This window comes from Canis aureus, chromosome 15 (genome assembly GCF_053574225.1).
Source record: "Canis aureus isolate CA01 chromosome 15, VMU_Caureus_v.1.0, whole genome shotgun sequence".
In the NCBI taxonomy this organism is placed as follows: Eukaryota; Metazoa; Chordata; class Mammalia; order Carnivora; family Canidae; genus Canis; species Canis aureus.
The window spans coordinates 37,362,533-37,381,439 of record NC_135625.1 but is presented as its reverse complement, the minus strand read 5'-3'; the positions used below and the strand labels follow the sequence as shown (position 1 = coordinate 37,381,439).

Below are 18,907 nucleotides of genomic sequence, written 5' to 3'. Positions count from 1 at the left end.
ATCTGATGAAACACTTGGCCTGATAAATTGCTATGCACAGCTATTATGCAGTTGAGATGCACGTGAATTTTTTTATTATTATTAACGAAAGAATGCCTTATTAATCTGTAACCTCTGCCTTTTCCTTAACCCTCTAGAGGGCTCTAGAAGATGGTAATAGAGTGAGATTACCTATTAGGCTTTTATGTGTAACCAGGGAGAATGGGGCAACATTCAACCACAACAAAATCTATAACTCATCCAACCAAACATATAATTAAAAAATACAACACCCTCCAGTCAAACAGTGATGCTGGGTATCTGCATAGTGCCCTTCATGGAAGGCTCGAGGCACTTTGCAAACAAGCTGCACTATTAACCTTTTACACATGGAAGGGTGATGTTTGGAGAGGTTAATTGGCTTGCCAGTGGTCACGGAGATCATCAATGCAGCGAGGGGGAAAAATTCCCTGAGCATCCTGACATCCAGGCTCTGCTGGCTCACCAGCCAAACTTTCTTCGGGAAAAGGACACACAGATAGTTCAGAGAACAAGCTTCGCTGCATGGCTTTCCACTTGAGTGGATGCTTCAAGAACCAGAGTGGGAGTTGGCCTCTGCTTCTTTTGAGGTGTCACAACAACACTCTGATAATTTTACAGCACAGGCTTCACTCTTGCTGTCACTTGAAATCCTGGGATAGTAGAGCAAAGATAGCTTTACAAGTCTTTCTCAATGTAAATGATTCCCCCTCCCTCCCAGACAATGTATTTTTCTTCAATTGAGTATCTCAAATTACAGGCTGTGGATTTATTGATTTAATTTTCTTTAGTGCTTACAATAACATGAAATATGTTCTCTGTAAAGAGCAGAGCTCCAGAATCAGTTACATCTTTACAAATTGTATAAATACATTAAACTTGCTTTTAGCAAGTCAGAAACACTGGATGAATAACAAGCAGAGCAATCCATGTATTCACTTTCTTCTGAATTCTACTCTTAATGTTTTCCCTCCCAGGGGCAACCGATGTCTTTTGTCAGTAGTGCTATATATTCAGGGATCTTGATGAGTGTATATGAGGCAAAAGATCTTAGAAGGACTTGCATAGCAGACAGAGGGCAGGATCCTTCTTCTCATTTCTCTGCTGTCCCCTAAATCCTAAAGCTAGCTTCCTTCTTTCAAGATCCATAAGCTTCCAGAGCCCTTAGGATTTGGAATTTCTGACTGCAAATGTGATGAGGGTTACCTGACCTAGGATAAAACTGTGAGTGAGGAACTGTGAGTAAATATCAGAATGAAAACTCTCCCACTTCCTGCACAATTTGGCCACAGGGTTTCCTTTGCTCTCCCACAAGGAATCTGTGAGTCAAAAAAAATCCCTCCTCCATAGGATTCATTTATTCATTGGGACCGTATTGAAATTAATCTAGCATACAGTGTGAGTGACTCTAACACGAGTTTTGCCAACATTCACTTTGCTAATGGAAAGGGTTGAGTTTTCGTGGCCAATTTTGTTTGGTTTGTTCGCCATTTTGTTTTCCTTGATTGTTTTGTTTCCTAAATGAAGCCTCGCTTTATGCTGCTAAATAATGGTTGCAGCTTTGACAGCACCAAATAATCTGTATTCAACCAGATGAAGCACAGAAAACGGATGGTAGGAATCTCTATTCTATCTTTCATTCCTATTCCCTTTCTTTGCTCAGGAGAAATGGAAAAGGTAGCAAAATGCATAATTTATGGTTAGTTCTGCACTCCACTATGTTAATACAGTGGCAGGTGAAAAGAAAACTAGAGTGAAATCATTTTCCCCCTCCATTCCCAACTGCTCAATGAAATAGGTTTATAAAAAAGGAAACCCTGTATTGACACCTTTCTGATACAGGAAAAAAATATTGTCAAGAAATTTTGAGAAAGTTCTAGTAGATCATATCCAGCCAGGGACCTAACCAACCTCATGCTCTTCCCCATTGACATTGGAAATCACCATTGGAATGGTTCTGACAAGAATCATGTTAAAACTCCTCAGTATGGGCAGCCCTGGTGGCTCAGCAGTTTAGCGCCTGCCTTTGGCACAGGGCGTGATCCTGGAGACCCGGGATCGAGTCCCACGTTGGGCTCCCTGCATGGAGCCTGCTTCTCTCTCTGCCTCTCTCTGTCTCTGTGTCCCTCATGGGTGGATAAATAAAATCTTTAAAAAACAACAACAACAACAACAACAACAAACTCCTCAGTATGTAAATACAAAGACAAAAGATTAATTGGCAATGGAGTGGGAGGTCAGGGAAAAAGTATGCTGTCATGTATCAAGATCCAACTCCTAAAAGTCAGCTGGCCATGCACCAGATACCACACCAAGGGAGAAACACAATTATCATCGCATCTTGGCCTATACTAGAGGCTCATGGTGGGAACTCTGGCATTTCTGATTCCCAAGAGGGGCAAACAGACCAGAAAAATTCCAGATAGCTACTAAATGTAATGAAAACCATGAAAAAAAAAAAAAAAGAAAACCATGGAAATAAACTCTTAGACACAGAGTTATATGCGTCCAGTTCTACCTCTGATTCTCACCATAGGTCCACCCAGCCTAATTAAGTTTCTGAATTGGCAAAACTAAGTAAGTACTTTTATCGCCTATGTTAGTTCCAAGGCTTGAAAAATTCACATAGGAACCCATGCAACTTCCAATAGTAGAGAAAACATCCCCTGCCATATAAAAAGAATTCTTCTACAAATAAAGGAGGCAAACCATAGAACTGAGATTAAGTGGCTTCCTCTAAGACAAGAAACAAGAGGCATTTTTGGATAGCTTCTAATTTAGGTTCTTTAAATTCAAAAGGAAATAGCAACTGAGAATCTAGAGTAGGGAGTTATAAATAGGATAACATCTGAGATCAAGAAAACTGCCACTATGCAGGAGGGAAAAAAACACAACATAAGTGCTGAGTTAGAAATACACATATCATGAAGACTGTAAACAGCATCCTGAATATTGCAGAAAATTAAACTAAGGGAGGATCCAGGCAGGATCCAGGCAGGAAAATTAAAAGGACAAAGGGGGAAAAAGTTGGAGTAATAGAGCTGTGAGACACTGGGTATTGGTGCTGGCACCTCTGGAACTTGGAAGAAGGACCCAGATTTCTGAAGAAAGACTGACCATCAGCCTGGTGCTGACCTCTGTGTGGCCTAATAAAGCTGGTTCTGGAAGTACTTTAGAAAAATAATAACCTAGAAACCAGAAGCAACTGCCACTTCTAGGATGAAGAAACTCTCAGGGGTGGAGGTGGGGGTGGGAGTGGTGATACTGACCTGGAAAGAAAATTAACAAGAAGTAGTCTTTCTCCCTCTTGCACCTGTCAGTCACCAGTCCCCTCTGGCACCTACCACTGGTGGAACCTTACAGGGAGCCAGGGTCTAGCAAAGAAGTCTCCATCCACAGATTTACAAACTATAGACCAGTGGTTTTAGAGGCAAGAAATAATAGCTTTGTAATGAACAAAGCCCATTTTAAGAAAGTTCCTCTAGCAGGACTCTTATGATTGCTTGCTGCCTATCTGCTTTCCTCACGAGATCGTCAATTCTATGAAGGGGGGGATTTATTTTTGACATGGCCACTCACATGTTCCCAATGCCCATATTCCCATATTCCCAATACTTAACATCTGATACAGACCATGTGTTTATGTTGAGGGATACCTGGGTGGCTCAGCAGTTAAGCATCTGCCTTCAGCTCAGGGAGTGATCCTGGAGTCCCAGGATCAAGTCCCACATCAGGCTCCCTGCATGAAGCCTCCTTCTGCTATGTCTCTGCCTCTGTCTCTTCCTCTCTCTCTCTCTCTCTCTGTCTGTCTGTCTCTCATGAATAAATAAATAAAATCTTTAAAAAAATTGAAATACATAAATATATGTTGAATGAAAGAGCTAAGAGAAAAATGATAAAATGGCAATACATTTTCCAGGAAGATAAAATAAATAACAAAAGATAACATTGAGATAGAGAAATATAGCATTAAATATAATAGGAATTTCGGGATCCTTGGGTGGCGCAGCGGTTTGGCGCCTGCCTTTGGCCCAGGGCGCGATCCTGGAGACCCGGGATCGAATCCCACATCGGGCTCCTGGTGCATGGAGCCTGCTTCTCCCTCTGCCTGTGTCTCTGCCTCTCTCTCTTTCTCTCTCTGTGACTATCATAAATAAATAAAAATTTAAAAAAATATATAATAGGAATTTCAAAAGGAAACAACAAGCTGAAAGAAAACACATAAAAATCTGCTTAATAATGATAAAAATTCTTTAAATTGTAAAAAAGTCTCGAGTTTGTAAAAAAGCTCACTGGATACGTGCAAAATAGTCTTAAAAATAAAAAAAAGAAAGATCCTAAATACATCATAGTTGGAATTTTGAATTTTAACAAAATTAAGAAAATCATAAACACAATTTTATAATTATCTTTGGAGTAAATAAACAAACAACTAACAATATTATAGACTAGAAGAATTAACATTGTTAGCATTTCTTTTTTTTTTCATTGTTAGCATTTCTATACTATCCAAAACCATCAATAGATTCAGTGCAACCCCTATAAAAGTTCCAATGGCATTTTTCACAGAAATAGAAAAAACAATCCTAAAATCACATGGAATCACAAAACACATTGATGAGCCAAAGCAATCTTGGAAAAAAAATTAAAAAAGAACAAAGAACAAAGCTAGAAACATCACACTTTCTGATTTCAAATTACACTACAAAGCTATAGTAATCAGAACAATATAGTTATCAGCACAGAAAGAGATACACAGCAAAGGAAAAGAATTGAGAGCCAATTATACTAAATAAGGAAAGAATATCTCTTCAATAACAGGTAGCAGGAAAACTGGATAACCACATGCAAAAGAATTAAATTGGACTACTACCTTTTAACATTCACAAAAATTAACTCAAAATGGTTTCAGAGTTTGGAGCGCCAGGGTAGCTCAGTCTGTTAAGCGCCTACATTCTGCTCAGGTCATGATCTCAGGGTTCTGGGATGAAGCCCCATGTCAGGCTCCCTGCTCAGCAGGGAGTCTGCTTCTCCCTCTCCCTCTGCTGCTCCCCACCACTCATGCTCGCTCATGCGCCCTCTGTCTCTCAAATAAATAAATAAAATCTTTTTTAAAAAAAGAAATGGATTAAAGACTTAAATGTATGACCTGAAACCATAACTAAAAGAAAACCTAGGAGAAAAGCTTCTTGACAAGGGCCTTGACAACAACTTTTTGAATGTGACAACAAAAACACAAGCAATAACAGCAAAAACAATACCGTATCAAATTTAAAACAATTTTGTCCAGTGAAAGAAATGATCAACAAAGTAAAAAGGCAACTTACTGAATGGTAGAAACTATCTGCAAACCATATGTCTGATAAGGGGCTAATTTCCAAAATATACAAAGAATCCATTCGACTCAAAAACAAAACAATAAACAGTCCACTTAAAAAAACAGGCAAAGGACTCAGATAAACATTTTTCTAAAAAAAGACATTCAAATGGCTAACAGTCATGTGAAAAGGTGCTCAACAGCATTAATAATCAGATAAATGAAAATCAAATCCACAGTGAAATATCACTTCACTCTTGTTAGAACTGCTGTCACCCAAAAGACAAGAGATAAGTGTTGACAAGAATTTGGAGAAAAGGGAACCCTCGTGCACTGTTGGTGGGAATGTAAATTGGCACAGCCACTGTAGAAAACAATACAGAGCTTGCTCAAAAAATTAAACACAGAATTATCATAGCCTGCAGCAATCCTGTTCCTGGATGTGTGTGTGTGTGTGTGTGTATACATATATACAGGGCCTTCTGAGGAGGGGGCAGGGGGACGGGTTCCAGGTAACCAACCATCTCCCACACTCGCAGCACACACCGGAGTGGGTGCCATGCCCACCCCTACCTTGGAACACGGTCTAGAGCCACCTGGGATAGCCTTCGAAGAAAGGGCCTGTGCACAGGGCTCTGAGGGATTTCCAAGGAAAGTGCCCAGCACCACCCTCAGGGGGTGAGGGGAAGGCCTCGACTCCACAGCTGTGCCACCCACACCTTGGGTGGGTTGTGTGCACCCCGAGCCTGAGCCATGGGAAGACACCAAAGGCTCTCCCAGCAGATCTGGTCACACTTCTCTGCTTTAAGCCTTAGCCAACTAGTGACAAGTAAAACCAGGTAATACCCATGTGTTTTGGAACATTTATGTAAGATTGTCATATGAAATGCATTTGGGAACACATTAAAACTTTTAGCTAAAACATATATATGTATATATATATTCATATATATATATGTAAAGGAAATAAAATAACTATCTTGAAATGATGTTGACACCCTATGCTCATTGCAACATTACTCACAAAAATATGGAAACAACATAAGTGTACATCAACAGATGAATGGATGGAGTTGCGAGTATATATACACACACAATGGAGTGCTATTCTGCCTTAAAAAAGAAAAAAAGGTCCAGCCATTTGTGACTACACAGATGGACCTCAAGGGGGGCATTACACTAAGACAAATATTGTATAATATGGAATACAAAAAAGCTGAAATCAAAAACAAGGAATAGATCAGTCAGGGGCTGGGGAGTGAGAAAATGTAAGATAGAGGTCAAAGGGTCCAACTTCCAGTTACAAGATGAGTAAGTTCTAGGGCCCTAACATACAACATGGTAAATATAGTTAACAGTGCTATACTGGACGCTTGAAAATTACTGAGAGAACAATTTTAAATGTTCTTACAAAAAAAGAAAGAAAGAAAGAAAGAAAGAAAGAAAGAAAGAAAGAAAGAAAGAAAGAAGAAAGAGAAAGAAAGAAAGAAAGAAAGAAAGAAAGAAAGAAAGAAAGAAAGAAAGAAAAAGAAAGAGAGAGGAGGGAGGGAGGGAGGGAGGGAGGGAGGGAGGGAAATGTAGCTATGGGAGGTGATGGATATGTTAACTAACCTTATTGTGGTAATCATTCCACTATAATAACATATATCAAATCATAATAAATCAAAAGTTATGTAATGTAATTTGTCAGCTGTATCTCAATAAAGCTACATAAATGATTTTTTTTAAAAAGAAGTAACTGGCAAACAAAAATCAGGCTATGACTAAAACGTTTTCCTATATTAGCATATACCAGAGTATAATTAATCATATCTATCTATTTTTGAGGGGAAAAAAAAGCATGGGCACTGAAATTTTGTTCCCAAACAAGTAATTATACGTGAGCAAACTAACAATATCATCTCAGACACAACAGGGCCAAGAGAGATTATTATCAGCTGCATATCTTCCTGAAAACATTACCTTTTTAAATGAGGCTCAAAGTAAGGGATTAAGTATTTGAAAGTTGTGGTTTCCAAAAATCTGGCAGTGGCCAATAAAAACCACCTTAAAATGTTTACATCTAAAATGTTTATATAATATAGTAAGGAATATTCATGAAAGTATCCAAGAATGCTGGAAACAGAAATGCATAACACATTATAACCATGCATGATAATTAAGGATAAGGGTTTAAACTCTCAGGTCATTTGTCCCAGACTTCCACTAGGAGAGACTGTACAGTGTTGAAGAGGGTGGGGCCAGAGACTGAGCATCTGTCTGAATGCTGGGTCTGCCACCTACTAGAACCTTGATTCGATAAGCGTCTTTATCTCTCTCTGCCTCAGGTTCCTCATCTGTAAAATGAGGATAATAATTTCTATTACAAATAGTTTGAGCATTAATTGTTAATATGTATAAAATCCTTTCAAGAGCAGGGTACATAACACAGCCTAATAAAGGTCACAAATATTACTAATCCTAGTATAAAGCTGTGATGATTAAAAGGCGCTGGCTTTTTCATAAATCAGATATATATATATATGTAATAAAATTTCAGAGCATTCTTCAAAGAGACTCAAATGAAAAGTTAAGTATATGGTAAAACCACAGCCGTAATAAAATACGTATTGGATCTTAGGATGGGGAAAGGCCCTCCTAAACAAAATTCAAGGAAGAATGCTGCAGGAAATGATTGGCAGATAATTGTTTTGGTAGAAAATGTTTGGTAGATACTGTTAAAATTAAATTGTTTCATCTCAAACATTACAAGCAACATTATAGGCAGAGGTTTGACAGCCGTAATACATAAAGGGTACTTTTAAAACAAAGTGGGAAAGATAAATATCCTATAATAAAATGGCAAAGGGGTATTTAAGCAAAATTTACAAAAGAAGAGACATAACTGACTAATAAAGATAATTAGAAGGCCCTATAGCACTAATTATTAAAGAAAGGCTCATTTAAAAAGCATCAATAGGTCTCTTTACTTTTCCAAACAGGCTTTGTTTTGTTTGTTTTATTAAATACTAATCCCTGGTGTTAGAAAGAGTGTGGAGGGGTGCCTGGTGGCTCAGTCAGTTAAGCATCTATCTGCCTTTGGCTCAGGTCCTGATCTCAGGGCCCTGGGATGGAGCCCGGTGTTAGGCTTCCTGCTCAGCAGGGAGTCTGTTCCTCCCTCTACTCATGCTCTCTTTCTCTCTTTCACATAAATAAGTAAAATTAATTTTTTCAAAGAGAAAGAATGTGGCAAACTAGATAGTCATCAACACAGCTAGATGAAGTGAAAATGGGTCAACATGAAGAGCAAGCTAGAAGATGTGTCAAAATCACTCTACAAGTTCATTTTTACATTCACTTTCTAACAAATAAATAAATATGTGGTATATCCATACCTTGGGATGTTATTTGGCAATAAAATGAAATAAAATACTGAAGTACATACTACAACATGGATGAATCTTGAAAATAATATGCTCAGTGAAAGAAGCTGGACAAAAAAAGACCACATATTGTATGATGATTCCATTTATGTGAAATGTCGAGAATTGGCAAGTCCAGAGAGCAGGAAAGATTAGTGATTGCCTCGCACTACAGGGAGAGGGGTAGGGGGTGGGGGGATATCACGATTAATGGGAATGGTTTTATTTTCTGGTGTGATGGGAGTATTCTAATATAGACTCTGATGATGGCTGTACAACTCTAAGAACATAACTAAAAACTAATAAACTATAGACTTTAAATAGATCAACTGATTGCAAGGTACCATGGATTATATCTTAATAAAGCTATTATTTAAAAGAGTTCATTTACATAATTCAAGAAATTTACTTCTAAAATTTTCTAAGAAAAAGATGAGAGAAATACCTAGAAAAATGTGGTATGGCAAGATTGTTCAAATCATCACTTATAATGCTGAACAACTGCTAACAATCAAAATATGTAATTACACCAGGGGGACATGGGTGGCTCAGTCAATTAAACATCTGCCTTCTGCTCAGATCATGATCCCATGATCCCAGAGTCCCAGGATCCTATCAGACTCCCCGCTCAGCAGGGCATCTGCTTCTCCCTCTGCCACTTCCCCTTCTGGTGCTCTTTCTCTCTCTCTCTCTCTCTCTCACACACACACACAAATAGATGAAATCTTCAAATAAATAAATAAATAAACAAGCAGACGATAATATAATAATGGTTAATATCTTTTGGCACAGTCACATAACGGAATAGTAAGCATACATTAAAAAGCCCAAAGAATATTTTAAATGGCAAGTAAATGTTTGAATAAATTGCTACATGAGATAAAACAGAATGGAGTGAATGGTCTCTATCTTTTATATATATTTTCTAATATATGAGAGCTGGCCTCCTTGAAATGTAATGATTATATTTTTATAGAATGCATCTATTTTCAAATAAAAGTAGGTGCATCTGCATTAAAAACCTGCTTGGGGGGGATTCCTGGATAGCTCAGTGGTTTAGCGCCTGCCTTTGGCCCAGGGCATGATCCTGGAGTCCCATCGGGCTCCCTGCATGGAGCCTGCTTCTCCCTCTGCCTGTGTCTCTGCCTCTCTCTCTCTCTCTCTCTCTCTCTCTGTGTCTATCATAAATAAATAAATAAAATCTTAAAAAAAAAAAAAACCCTGCTTTGGTAGGTAGGCCTCCTAATTTACCTTCAGGTTTTCAGTACATATGCAATAGTCTCCTTCATTCATTCTTGCTGTGGACCATAGGCTAGACACTATGCCAGGCAGTGGGTGCGTCAGTGAACTTGATACACACCATTTCAGCCCTCCCACAGCATATATGCTAGCAGAGACAGCCAGAGACAGACATTAAACAAGAAATTAAGATGTATATACGAATGATGAGATAGAGAAGCAGAAAGTTCTGTAAGAATCTACTACAGGGGGACCTACCTTAATCTAGTGATTCCAGGAAAGCTTCTCAGAGAATGTTATAGGTAAGCAGAGGTAGAGCACCACCCAGCCTACATAATACATACTGTACCACTTTTACTGTTTCAATCAGGCTTTTACTGGCTTAAAATAATTTTTGTTTTTTGCATATAGATGCACTTGTTTCTTTCTTGCAAGTCTCTGCAAATGCCCGCCTAGCTACCTCTCTTTCCATAAGTTATCACATCACATAAGGACACTCTTTTATTAGACTTGGTCTTCTATTCATACATATTGAGAGGGTGGAATATAAATAGATTTCCACCTTCTGATCTCGCTCACAATCATGCTCACATGGTCTCTGGGAAGAAGAGAAATAATAATTTTCACATTATTTTGTATAAGGGAACTGAACCAAACTGCATACATACACATCACGATTGAAGGTTTTAAAATTTTAAAATAGCAACTGGTGTGGGATTACTATATAGGTTATAAGAAAAACCCTGAAGAGAAATAATTCAATATGTCAAAGATTTGCTGCTGGATGAGTATGGGTGTATTAATTCTCTCCTTCATTTGTTTCTGCATTTTCTAAGATTTCTGTAATGAACATGGATTATTTTTATAGCCAGAAAAAAAAAATAATGTCCAAAAAAAGCCACTCTTTCCTAGGAATTGTCAAGATTCTCTGATTTGCTAAATCAGAGTGAATCAGAAACCAGGGAAGAAAGACATTTTGTTTCATTTTATTGTAGCAAGTTTCACCCCTATCATGTCTATTAGAGAAGGAAGCAAGAAGGACTGTATTTTCAATCTTTCATGAATTCCAAAATATTGTTTTAAAATTTGACTCATAGGAATCTGTGCCTGAGGACAAAATTTTTCATTTGTTTTGTTCACTGACTTGCCTCTAGTACCTGGAAGGGTGTACAGAAGGCACTCAATAAATATTCGTTGAATGAATGAATGAATGAGTTTCCATTTCATCTCATGTGAATGATTATAAACTTATATGCAACTAGGTCCCAATAGTTAAGATGACTAGAAAAAGCAAAAACATGATGAGATAAATGTACTATAATGATGTTCAAGTAACACTTGTTCATTATCCTCGTGTATATGTGTGAGTGAACGCACATTAACGATGCTAACAACATCAGCACTGACCAATGTGGAGCAGTCTCCTGTCTACTTCTGCTCCTTCTTCACCCCACTGCCCTGCTCAGTTTCACAGCAGAATGCCAACAAGGCTCAAAGTGACTGGAAACAAAGACAGCAGAAGGGAAGAGGAGGGCAAGGTGATGAAGCCAGGTATTTGGCTAAGCTGTAAATCATCTAATCAGCACCAAGATCATCTCGAGTCAGCAGTGCCTGCCAATAAGCAGTCCATCTGGGGCGAGGCCATGGGAAGCAGCAGCCTCCCCTTCCTCACCCTATGCCCTACTTGGCCTTTTTCTCATTTTCCTTTCATGCTACTATGTTAGAAAAGTCATTGTAGCACAAGAAAATCAATAAAAATTCAATTCCGAATAATAGTTCTTTGCGGCTCAGCAACACCAGGGAGTTATCGGCTCATTCAATGTTCTGGCAGTTAATGCAATGAAATAAAAATAATTTACTCATTCAAACCAAATCAGCCAGTGAAAAATCATAGTCATTTTTTTTAATAGTCATAGTCATAGTCATTTGTTAAGATTGCAGGAGGATGGTACAATGTCCCATTAGTGTCCAACGACACTGGTATGCAAATCAGCTCTGAATCTCTCCCACCCATATTTTTCGGAAGGAACAACAAACCCCATTTGTCATACATAAAAGGAATTTGTAACTTAGCCAAATACAGATCGTTTGTTGGAATAAAAGGGCTGGTTCAAATGCAGAACAGATGGATGCCAGCAAAATGAAAGTCAAGGCCTGGTGCCCCCATTTGGTTCTGCGTTAATCCTCCAGCCCTGGATGGTTATGGCCTGAGAAGTCAGCTACTAACTCCATTTCCCAGAGGAAGCATATAAAAGGCTTCCTGTCAGGTCAATTCCTTCCTCTGTATATGCTTTCTTTGCCAGCCTGGCTTAAGCCCTCTGCCTTGCTGAGATCTATGAATTTTGCACATTTCTTGACCACTGATCCATATTGATGCAGGGCGGTTCCTATCTTTTATTTCGTGTCTTCACTTTGGATCTTTTAGTTGTTTTACTATATGTCCCTGAAGGACAATTGGTGCTAAAATGCAATTCTACATGTACGTATCTCTTTCCTAAAATCTGTAAATATTGTAGATTTGCCTCCTGCTGAGTAAATCTCACATCAATAGTGAAGGAGGGACACCTTTGACCATAGTTGCATTGCATGGGTCTCTCTGCATTAGCCCTGAATCCTACACTGGTGCCAAGCAATGAGCCACCTCTGTTTATTGGGACAATAAAGCATTTGGCTGATAACAGGGGTCCTGTCATTCAGAGACTCCTCCAGGCTGTTTTTCAGGGCCACAGAAAAACTCTGGGGCTTTGCTGGATACCCTGGTTCTGCAATCCCTCTGCTGTTCAATTGCTGTTATCAATAAATAATTTTATAACTAGTCCTGTGTGTCACTAGCCCTTGCACACTAAGTAGCATAGTTTGTCAAGCACCAATGGTGTTGCAAAGGCAGCGTTCAGCAGTAGGGACTGATTATGGTAGGGATAAACAGCTGCAGTTTTACAAACTGCTTTGAGCACGAATTTAACCTGCTGTCAATTGAGTGATCCCCAAGTCAATACATTCCATTGCATTTTGTTTATAAAGATGCAAAACTCATTCAGATTCCATATAAAAATTGAGCATTTATTGAAAATTAGATGGACAAGAATCTTAATTTTGAGTCCAGGACTGATTGGAAACCAAGAAAAACCACAAACCAGACTTGAAAGAAAGAGCACCACAAACAAGCAGGTCCTAAGAGAGACTGTAGCACGGCCAGACAAGAGGATGAAGAGATCCAGTGAAATCCTATTTACTGGGTGACTGCATAATTCTCTTAGCATGGATGTGGCCTCCATCACTTCTGCACCTCCTAACCAATTGCCTCTTGCTCTACTGTCTTAATGGCCTCTGCTTATCTGTTGCTCACACTCACTTGGGTCTTCTTATGTCTCAGGGTCACACAACCTGCTTCTTTGTTGATCTGCCCCTTTCTGTTGCCTCTGCCAACTACTGATTCTCTTTTAAGATCAAGCCATACTTGGAAAAGCAAGAATCTAGAAATACATAATCACTTTAATCTTTCTCGAGAGGGTCTCTTGTACTGAATTTACTCACATGCAGCGAAAGTAGTGTACATTCTTGGTCCAATGGACGTGATAGCAGGCCTCTGAGGGACATAGCATGGCCACCTAGGCTTATCAACACCACTTCCCTCAGCAAAGAAATATGGGTAGGACTCCATACAGGGGAACTATGCCTATAGAAGGATTTCTAAGGTTTGCTTTGACTCTAAGTTCCATAAAAGACACTTTCTGTGTATCAATAATAATAGGTTTGGCTCCCAGATGACAGCTGAGGTTTGACCTAAGTAGCAGATTTTCACAAGCTTCAATAGGGAAATGTTATTAAGTGAAAATATAGAAATTCTCTGTTCCCCTTGTTTTTAAGGCATTAAATCAAGTTAAAATAAAGTTAGTAACTCACATATTGTTATCTTTACATCATGTTCCGTTGAACACTCTCGGGACAATGTACCCATAAGCTCCACATCCTATGAATTTGAGAATACAATTGCCCTACCTGCTGTGCTAATGGGGACAATGAGTCTTAGATGAATGCAGAAGGAGACACCAAACCAAAGTGCTTTTGATGGAGGGAAAAAAAAAAGTGCAGACCCAGGAATCATTGACTAGATGGGGCTGCCCAGCTCTGAAGAAGTATAAAGAAAGGTCACACTGCTCATCTTTGTCCTGTCAGGGCTCCCCATCCACTTTGTGGCTTAAGCCCCACCCCACTACCAGCTGCTCATCCATAGCTCAGCATCCCGATGAGGGTTCCAATGCAACACAAGCTCCAGGGTTGATGAAACTTAGTTTTAAGGACAACAAAGACAATAAAGAATCATTCCTGACTGTCCTGGTGCCCTCACAGCTCACTACAGAAGATTAGAAGGATGTAAACAAGCAATGCGGTTCAAAAGAAATGAACTAAAAATAACCTGAAGCATTCCATACCCACCATCTCATTATAATTCAGTACTAGTACTGCTGAGATGGGGGATGGATAGAGAATAAAGGGTAGGGGGAAGAGAGTCCAAAAGAAACAAGCCACCCCAGCAGTAGGAAGAAAAAAAAAAAAAAAAAATATATATATATATATATATATATATATATATATATATAATTATTTTTTTTAAATCTGCCTTGTTAAGCTTTCTGATTCTTCCCTACTCCAGGTCTCCTCCAGGCCAGGAAGGTCGATCAGGACAGGATGTGGCCAGTGTCTTGAGCATGTAAACAGTGGACTATACCAGCAAACAACTAGCACCCTTGTCTCCTGCTTGGCTCCATGTGGCAACCAAATGAGAGGAAGGAAAACGGCATTCTGCTTTACTTTGAATCCATCTTGCTGGAACAAGGAGGATCTAAGAGATCACATTAGCCTGAAGTTGTTCACATTTTTGGTAGCAAAAGCCATGGTTTACATTAAGTCTTATAAAGAGAACTAAGAATAATGCAGATGGGCTGAAAGTTGACAAGAAAGAATCAACCACTTGGAGGTCTGGAGGGGTGTTTTCAGGAAAAGGCTCTAAAATAGGGACAATCATGGGTATCTGAAGAAGAAACACAGTCACAGGAGCTGGAACAATGAAGGGAAGCATTGTGGTGTAAGAGAACACGAGAAGGGCTGGTTAATTCTTATGGGTCCCAAACAGCCTTTGGAAAGCCAGCAGGAGAAGCACAGTCATGGGACAATGTGATCTGGGTTGTTGTTGATGTTTTATTTATTTATTTATTTATTTATTTATTTATTTATTTATTTATGATAGAGAGAGAGAGAGAGAGAGAGAGAGAGAGAGAGAGAGAGGCAAAGACACAGGCAGAGGGAGAAGCAGGCTCCATGCACCGGGAGCCTGACGTGGGATTTGATCCCGGGTCTCCAGGATCGCGCCCTGGGCCAAAGGCAGGCGCTAAACCGCTGCGCCACCCAGGGATCCCCTGTTTTTTTTTTTTTTTTTTTTTTAAATATGCATTTTGGCTTCAGTATGGAGAATGGATTTTAAGATGTTAAGAGTGGAAGCAGGGAAGAGATGATTATGGTAAAGGAACAACAATTGTCAGCACCAGGGGGATCCCTGGATGGCTCAGTGGTTTAGTGCCTGCCTTCGGCCCAGGGCGTGGTCCTGGAGTCCCTGGGTGGAGTCCCAGGGTTGAGTCCAGGGGTCGAGTCCTGCAATGGGCTTCCTGAATGGAGCCTGCTTCTTCCTCTGCCTATGTCTCTGCTTCTCTCTCTCTCTCTCTCTCTCATGAATAAATAAATAAAATCTTTAAAAACAAAAAAACAATTGTCAGCACCGATGGAGAGAAGGTGGTGGATTCAAGGTGGGTTTTGGAGATAGAGCTGCTGCTGTTGGGATGTGGCTGGAAGAAAGAGAAGAGTCAAGAAGACATCCATGTCTTGTCAGAAGCACTGCAGGGACTGCTACTGAACCAGGAAAGACCAGAGAATGAACACAGATTTGCAGCATTGTTGACAGACTGAAAACCAAGAGAATTTTCTTGGGCATATATTACATTTAAGATATCTCCTAGATATGAAGGAAATACCGGGTGGGCAGTGAGTAAAGAAGTCAAGGGATGAAGTGGAAGGGTAGGGCTGAGAGTCACTGACACTCAACAGACAGGACCCGAAGCGATGGAGGAAAAGATTTCACCTGGGGAGAGTCTGTGGCTTGAGGAGGGAAGAGGTTTCCAGAGGGAGGTCTAGAGAACTACAATATTTAGAGGTGGGAAGAGAAAGAAGCCTGCACAAGAAACTGTGTTGTGGGCAGTGAGAGAAGACAAGACAGCAAAAGTCATAAAAAAGCAAGCTTGGGCCCTACTCCCAGGGATTCTGGCTCTGGGCATCTGGAGCAAGACTAATTTAATGCTATCACTAAGCTTAGAGTCCTCAAAGATTAACTAAGTTTTATTTTTGTTTTGCTTAACAGCTGTTTGCATTAACTGTCAGAAGGTATCTTTAGTAGAGAAAATGAGTGATGAACTAAAATCTGTATCCTCTTCTCGGATACACTGAAGTATTTACATTTTTTTTTCAACTTCCATAGTAGGAAGACTTTACAACATAACCTTCTATGGAAATTGAAAAAAAAATCCTCAAATAATATTCCTTTGTGCTACTTTTTACTGACCCTTATGTGACCAAGAAGAATTTGCAAAATTATGGCCACCACCTTTTTAGCACCTCCTGTCTGCTATTCTTGTGGTAAAAGTAAACCTTAAACTTCCTTAGAAAATGGCCATTTCTGTAAACAAATCAGTATATCGGAGAAGAGATACAGATTTTAGTTCATCCCTCATCTTCTCTACTAAAGATACCTCCTGACAGTTAATGCAAACAGCTGTTAAGCAAAATAAAAATAAAACTTTGTTAATCTTTGAGGACTCTGAGCTTAGGGATAGCATTAAATTAGTCTTCCACAGTAGGTTATGTTGTAAAGTCATGCTACTAACTAGTAATTCCCACCTTAAAGGTGGATGTACTCCATTGTGCGCACAAATGAAGCCAAAGTAGCACAATTTTTATCAATTCTATATAAACCATTCTACTCTGTTCAGAGAATCACAATCCCTTATTGTTCAGTATTTCTCACACTTTCTTTTTTTTTTAATTTTTATTTATTTATGATAGTCACACACAGAGAGAGAGAGGCAGAGACACAGGCAGAGGGAGAAGCAGGTTCCATGCACCGGGAACCTGACGTGGGATTTGATCCCAGGTCTCCAGGATCACGCCCTGGGCCAAAGACAGGCGCTAAACCGCTGCGCCACCCAGGGATCCCTTTCTCACACTTTCTACTGAAGTGCCCCTACTGGCAGAGGAGAACAAATTTATATCTCCGCTGCATTTATGGGTGGAGCCTCAAAAGATGTGACATGCACAAAATGGCTTTAAAAATTCAAGTTCCATCTTCACAATTTAAGAAAATTTTGCCTTCTACTCCTTGTACCCATGTTTGTCTTTGATTGACCTAAAGGAGGAATATACCTGATGCTGCGGAGAGATATAGCATGTCTATCCTGAGGCTCCTTCTATCCTCAGAACATCCCTGCAGTGTTACACACAGGGCTGGCTGGCATTTTGAGAGACATGTGAAGTTAAAAATGACCTCTTATGTAAAACATTCCTCAATTTAGGTTTGTCCAATGTTCTCCTATGGTTAAATATACATTAGACATTTTTGGAAGACACATCACTAAGTGATTCAGTCTGCTCTGTCCATCACGTTGGGAGACACACACTACCGACAGCTCCCATTGCCGGTGACGTTAACAGCCAACACTTGATTAAGATGGTGTATGGCAGGATTTCCCACTGAAAAGCTATATATTTCCCCTTGGTAAGTATTAAGTATCTTGTGGAGCAATACTTTAAGATCATATCAGCATCCTGTTATTCCTGAAACTTTCACCCTCTAGGATGAGCATTCATGATACTTGTCTGAATCAATGAATATTATGATGGTGCTAAATGATGATTTCCCATTTCCATCATTCCTTTTACATTTATTTATCCATTTACTCTACTCTAAGGATGTGCTCTCTCATTGCACCTATTTATTTATGCCTTCATTCAGTTATTTTTTCAAAATACCAGTATGGATTTTTTCGGTTATTTACTGAGTTATAATCGGTCATTACCAATTACTTTGATATTCAAATTGTCCCAGATTTGGCCAGCGGGAGTCTTTTCTAGTTGGCGGATGCTTCCTCTTTACTAAGTTCAAATTGAGGGGCATTTTACAAAATAACTGACATTGATACTTGCTCAGTGTCATGAATGACAGAGGAAGACTGAGGAATCATCTGCATTAAAGAAAGATAAAGTGACCTTTCAACTGAATGCAACCTGTCATCTAGGATCTTTGCTATTGTTTGAAAGGATGTTACTGAACAACTATGAATAAGGTCTCAGGATTAGATAATAGTATTATATCCCTGTTAATTTCTCCATAATTATACTATATACAATTATTCTTCAAAATTAGACTGCTCATTATGTCAGAAAATATCTTTGCTCTTCAAAAACCTACATGATGACGTATTTAAGGGAAAGGGGGCATCATGTCTGCAGTTTAATCTTGAACACGTCAGAAAAAAAATGATAGTCGATGTACAAAAACATGTATGGACAAAGAAAGAGAACACCAAAGCAAATGTGGTAAAATGTTAACATTTCAAGATTCTCAGTAAAAGACGTGCCTGGGTGGCTCAGTCGGTGAAGGGTCTGTCTTTGGCTCAGGTCATGATCCCAGGGTTCTGGGATTGAGCCCTGTGTCAGGCTCCCCACCTCTCGGGGAGGCTGCTTCTCCCTCTCCCTCCACCTGCAGCTCCCCCTGCTTGTGCACTCTCTCACACTCTCTCTCTCCCTCTGTCAAATAAATAAATAAAATCTCTTAAAAAAAAAAAAAAGATTCTCAGTAAAAGACTTAGGGGAATTCTTTGTATTCTAC

At 39.4% G+C, this 18,907-nt stretch overlaps 1 protein-coding gene across 9 annotated transcripts in view; it reads right to left on the bottom strand.

The window, feature by feature from the left end:
* UNC5D (unc-5 netrin receptor D) overlaps positions 1-18,907 on the bottom strand; it is a 537,391-nt gene that overhangs the window by 194,225 nt on the left and 324,259 nt on the right. The window lies entirely within an intron of this gene.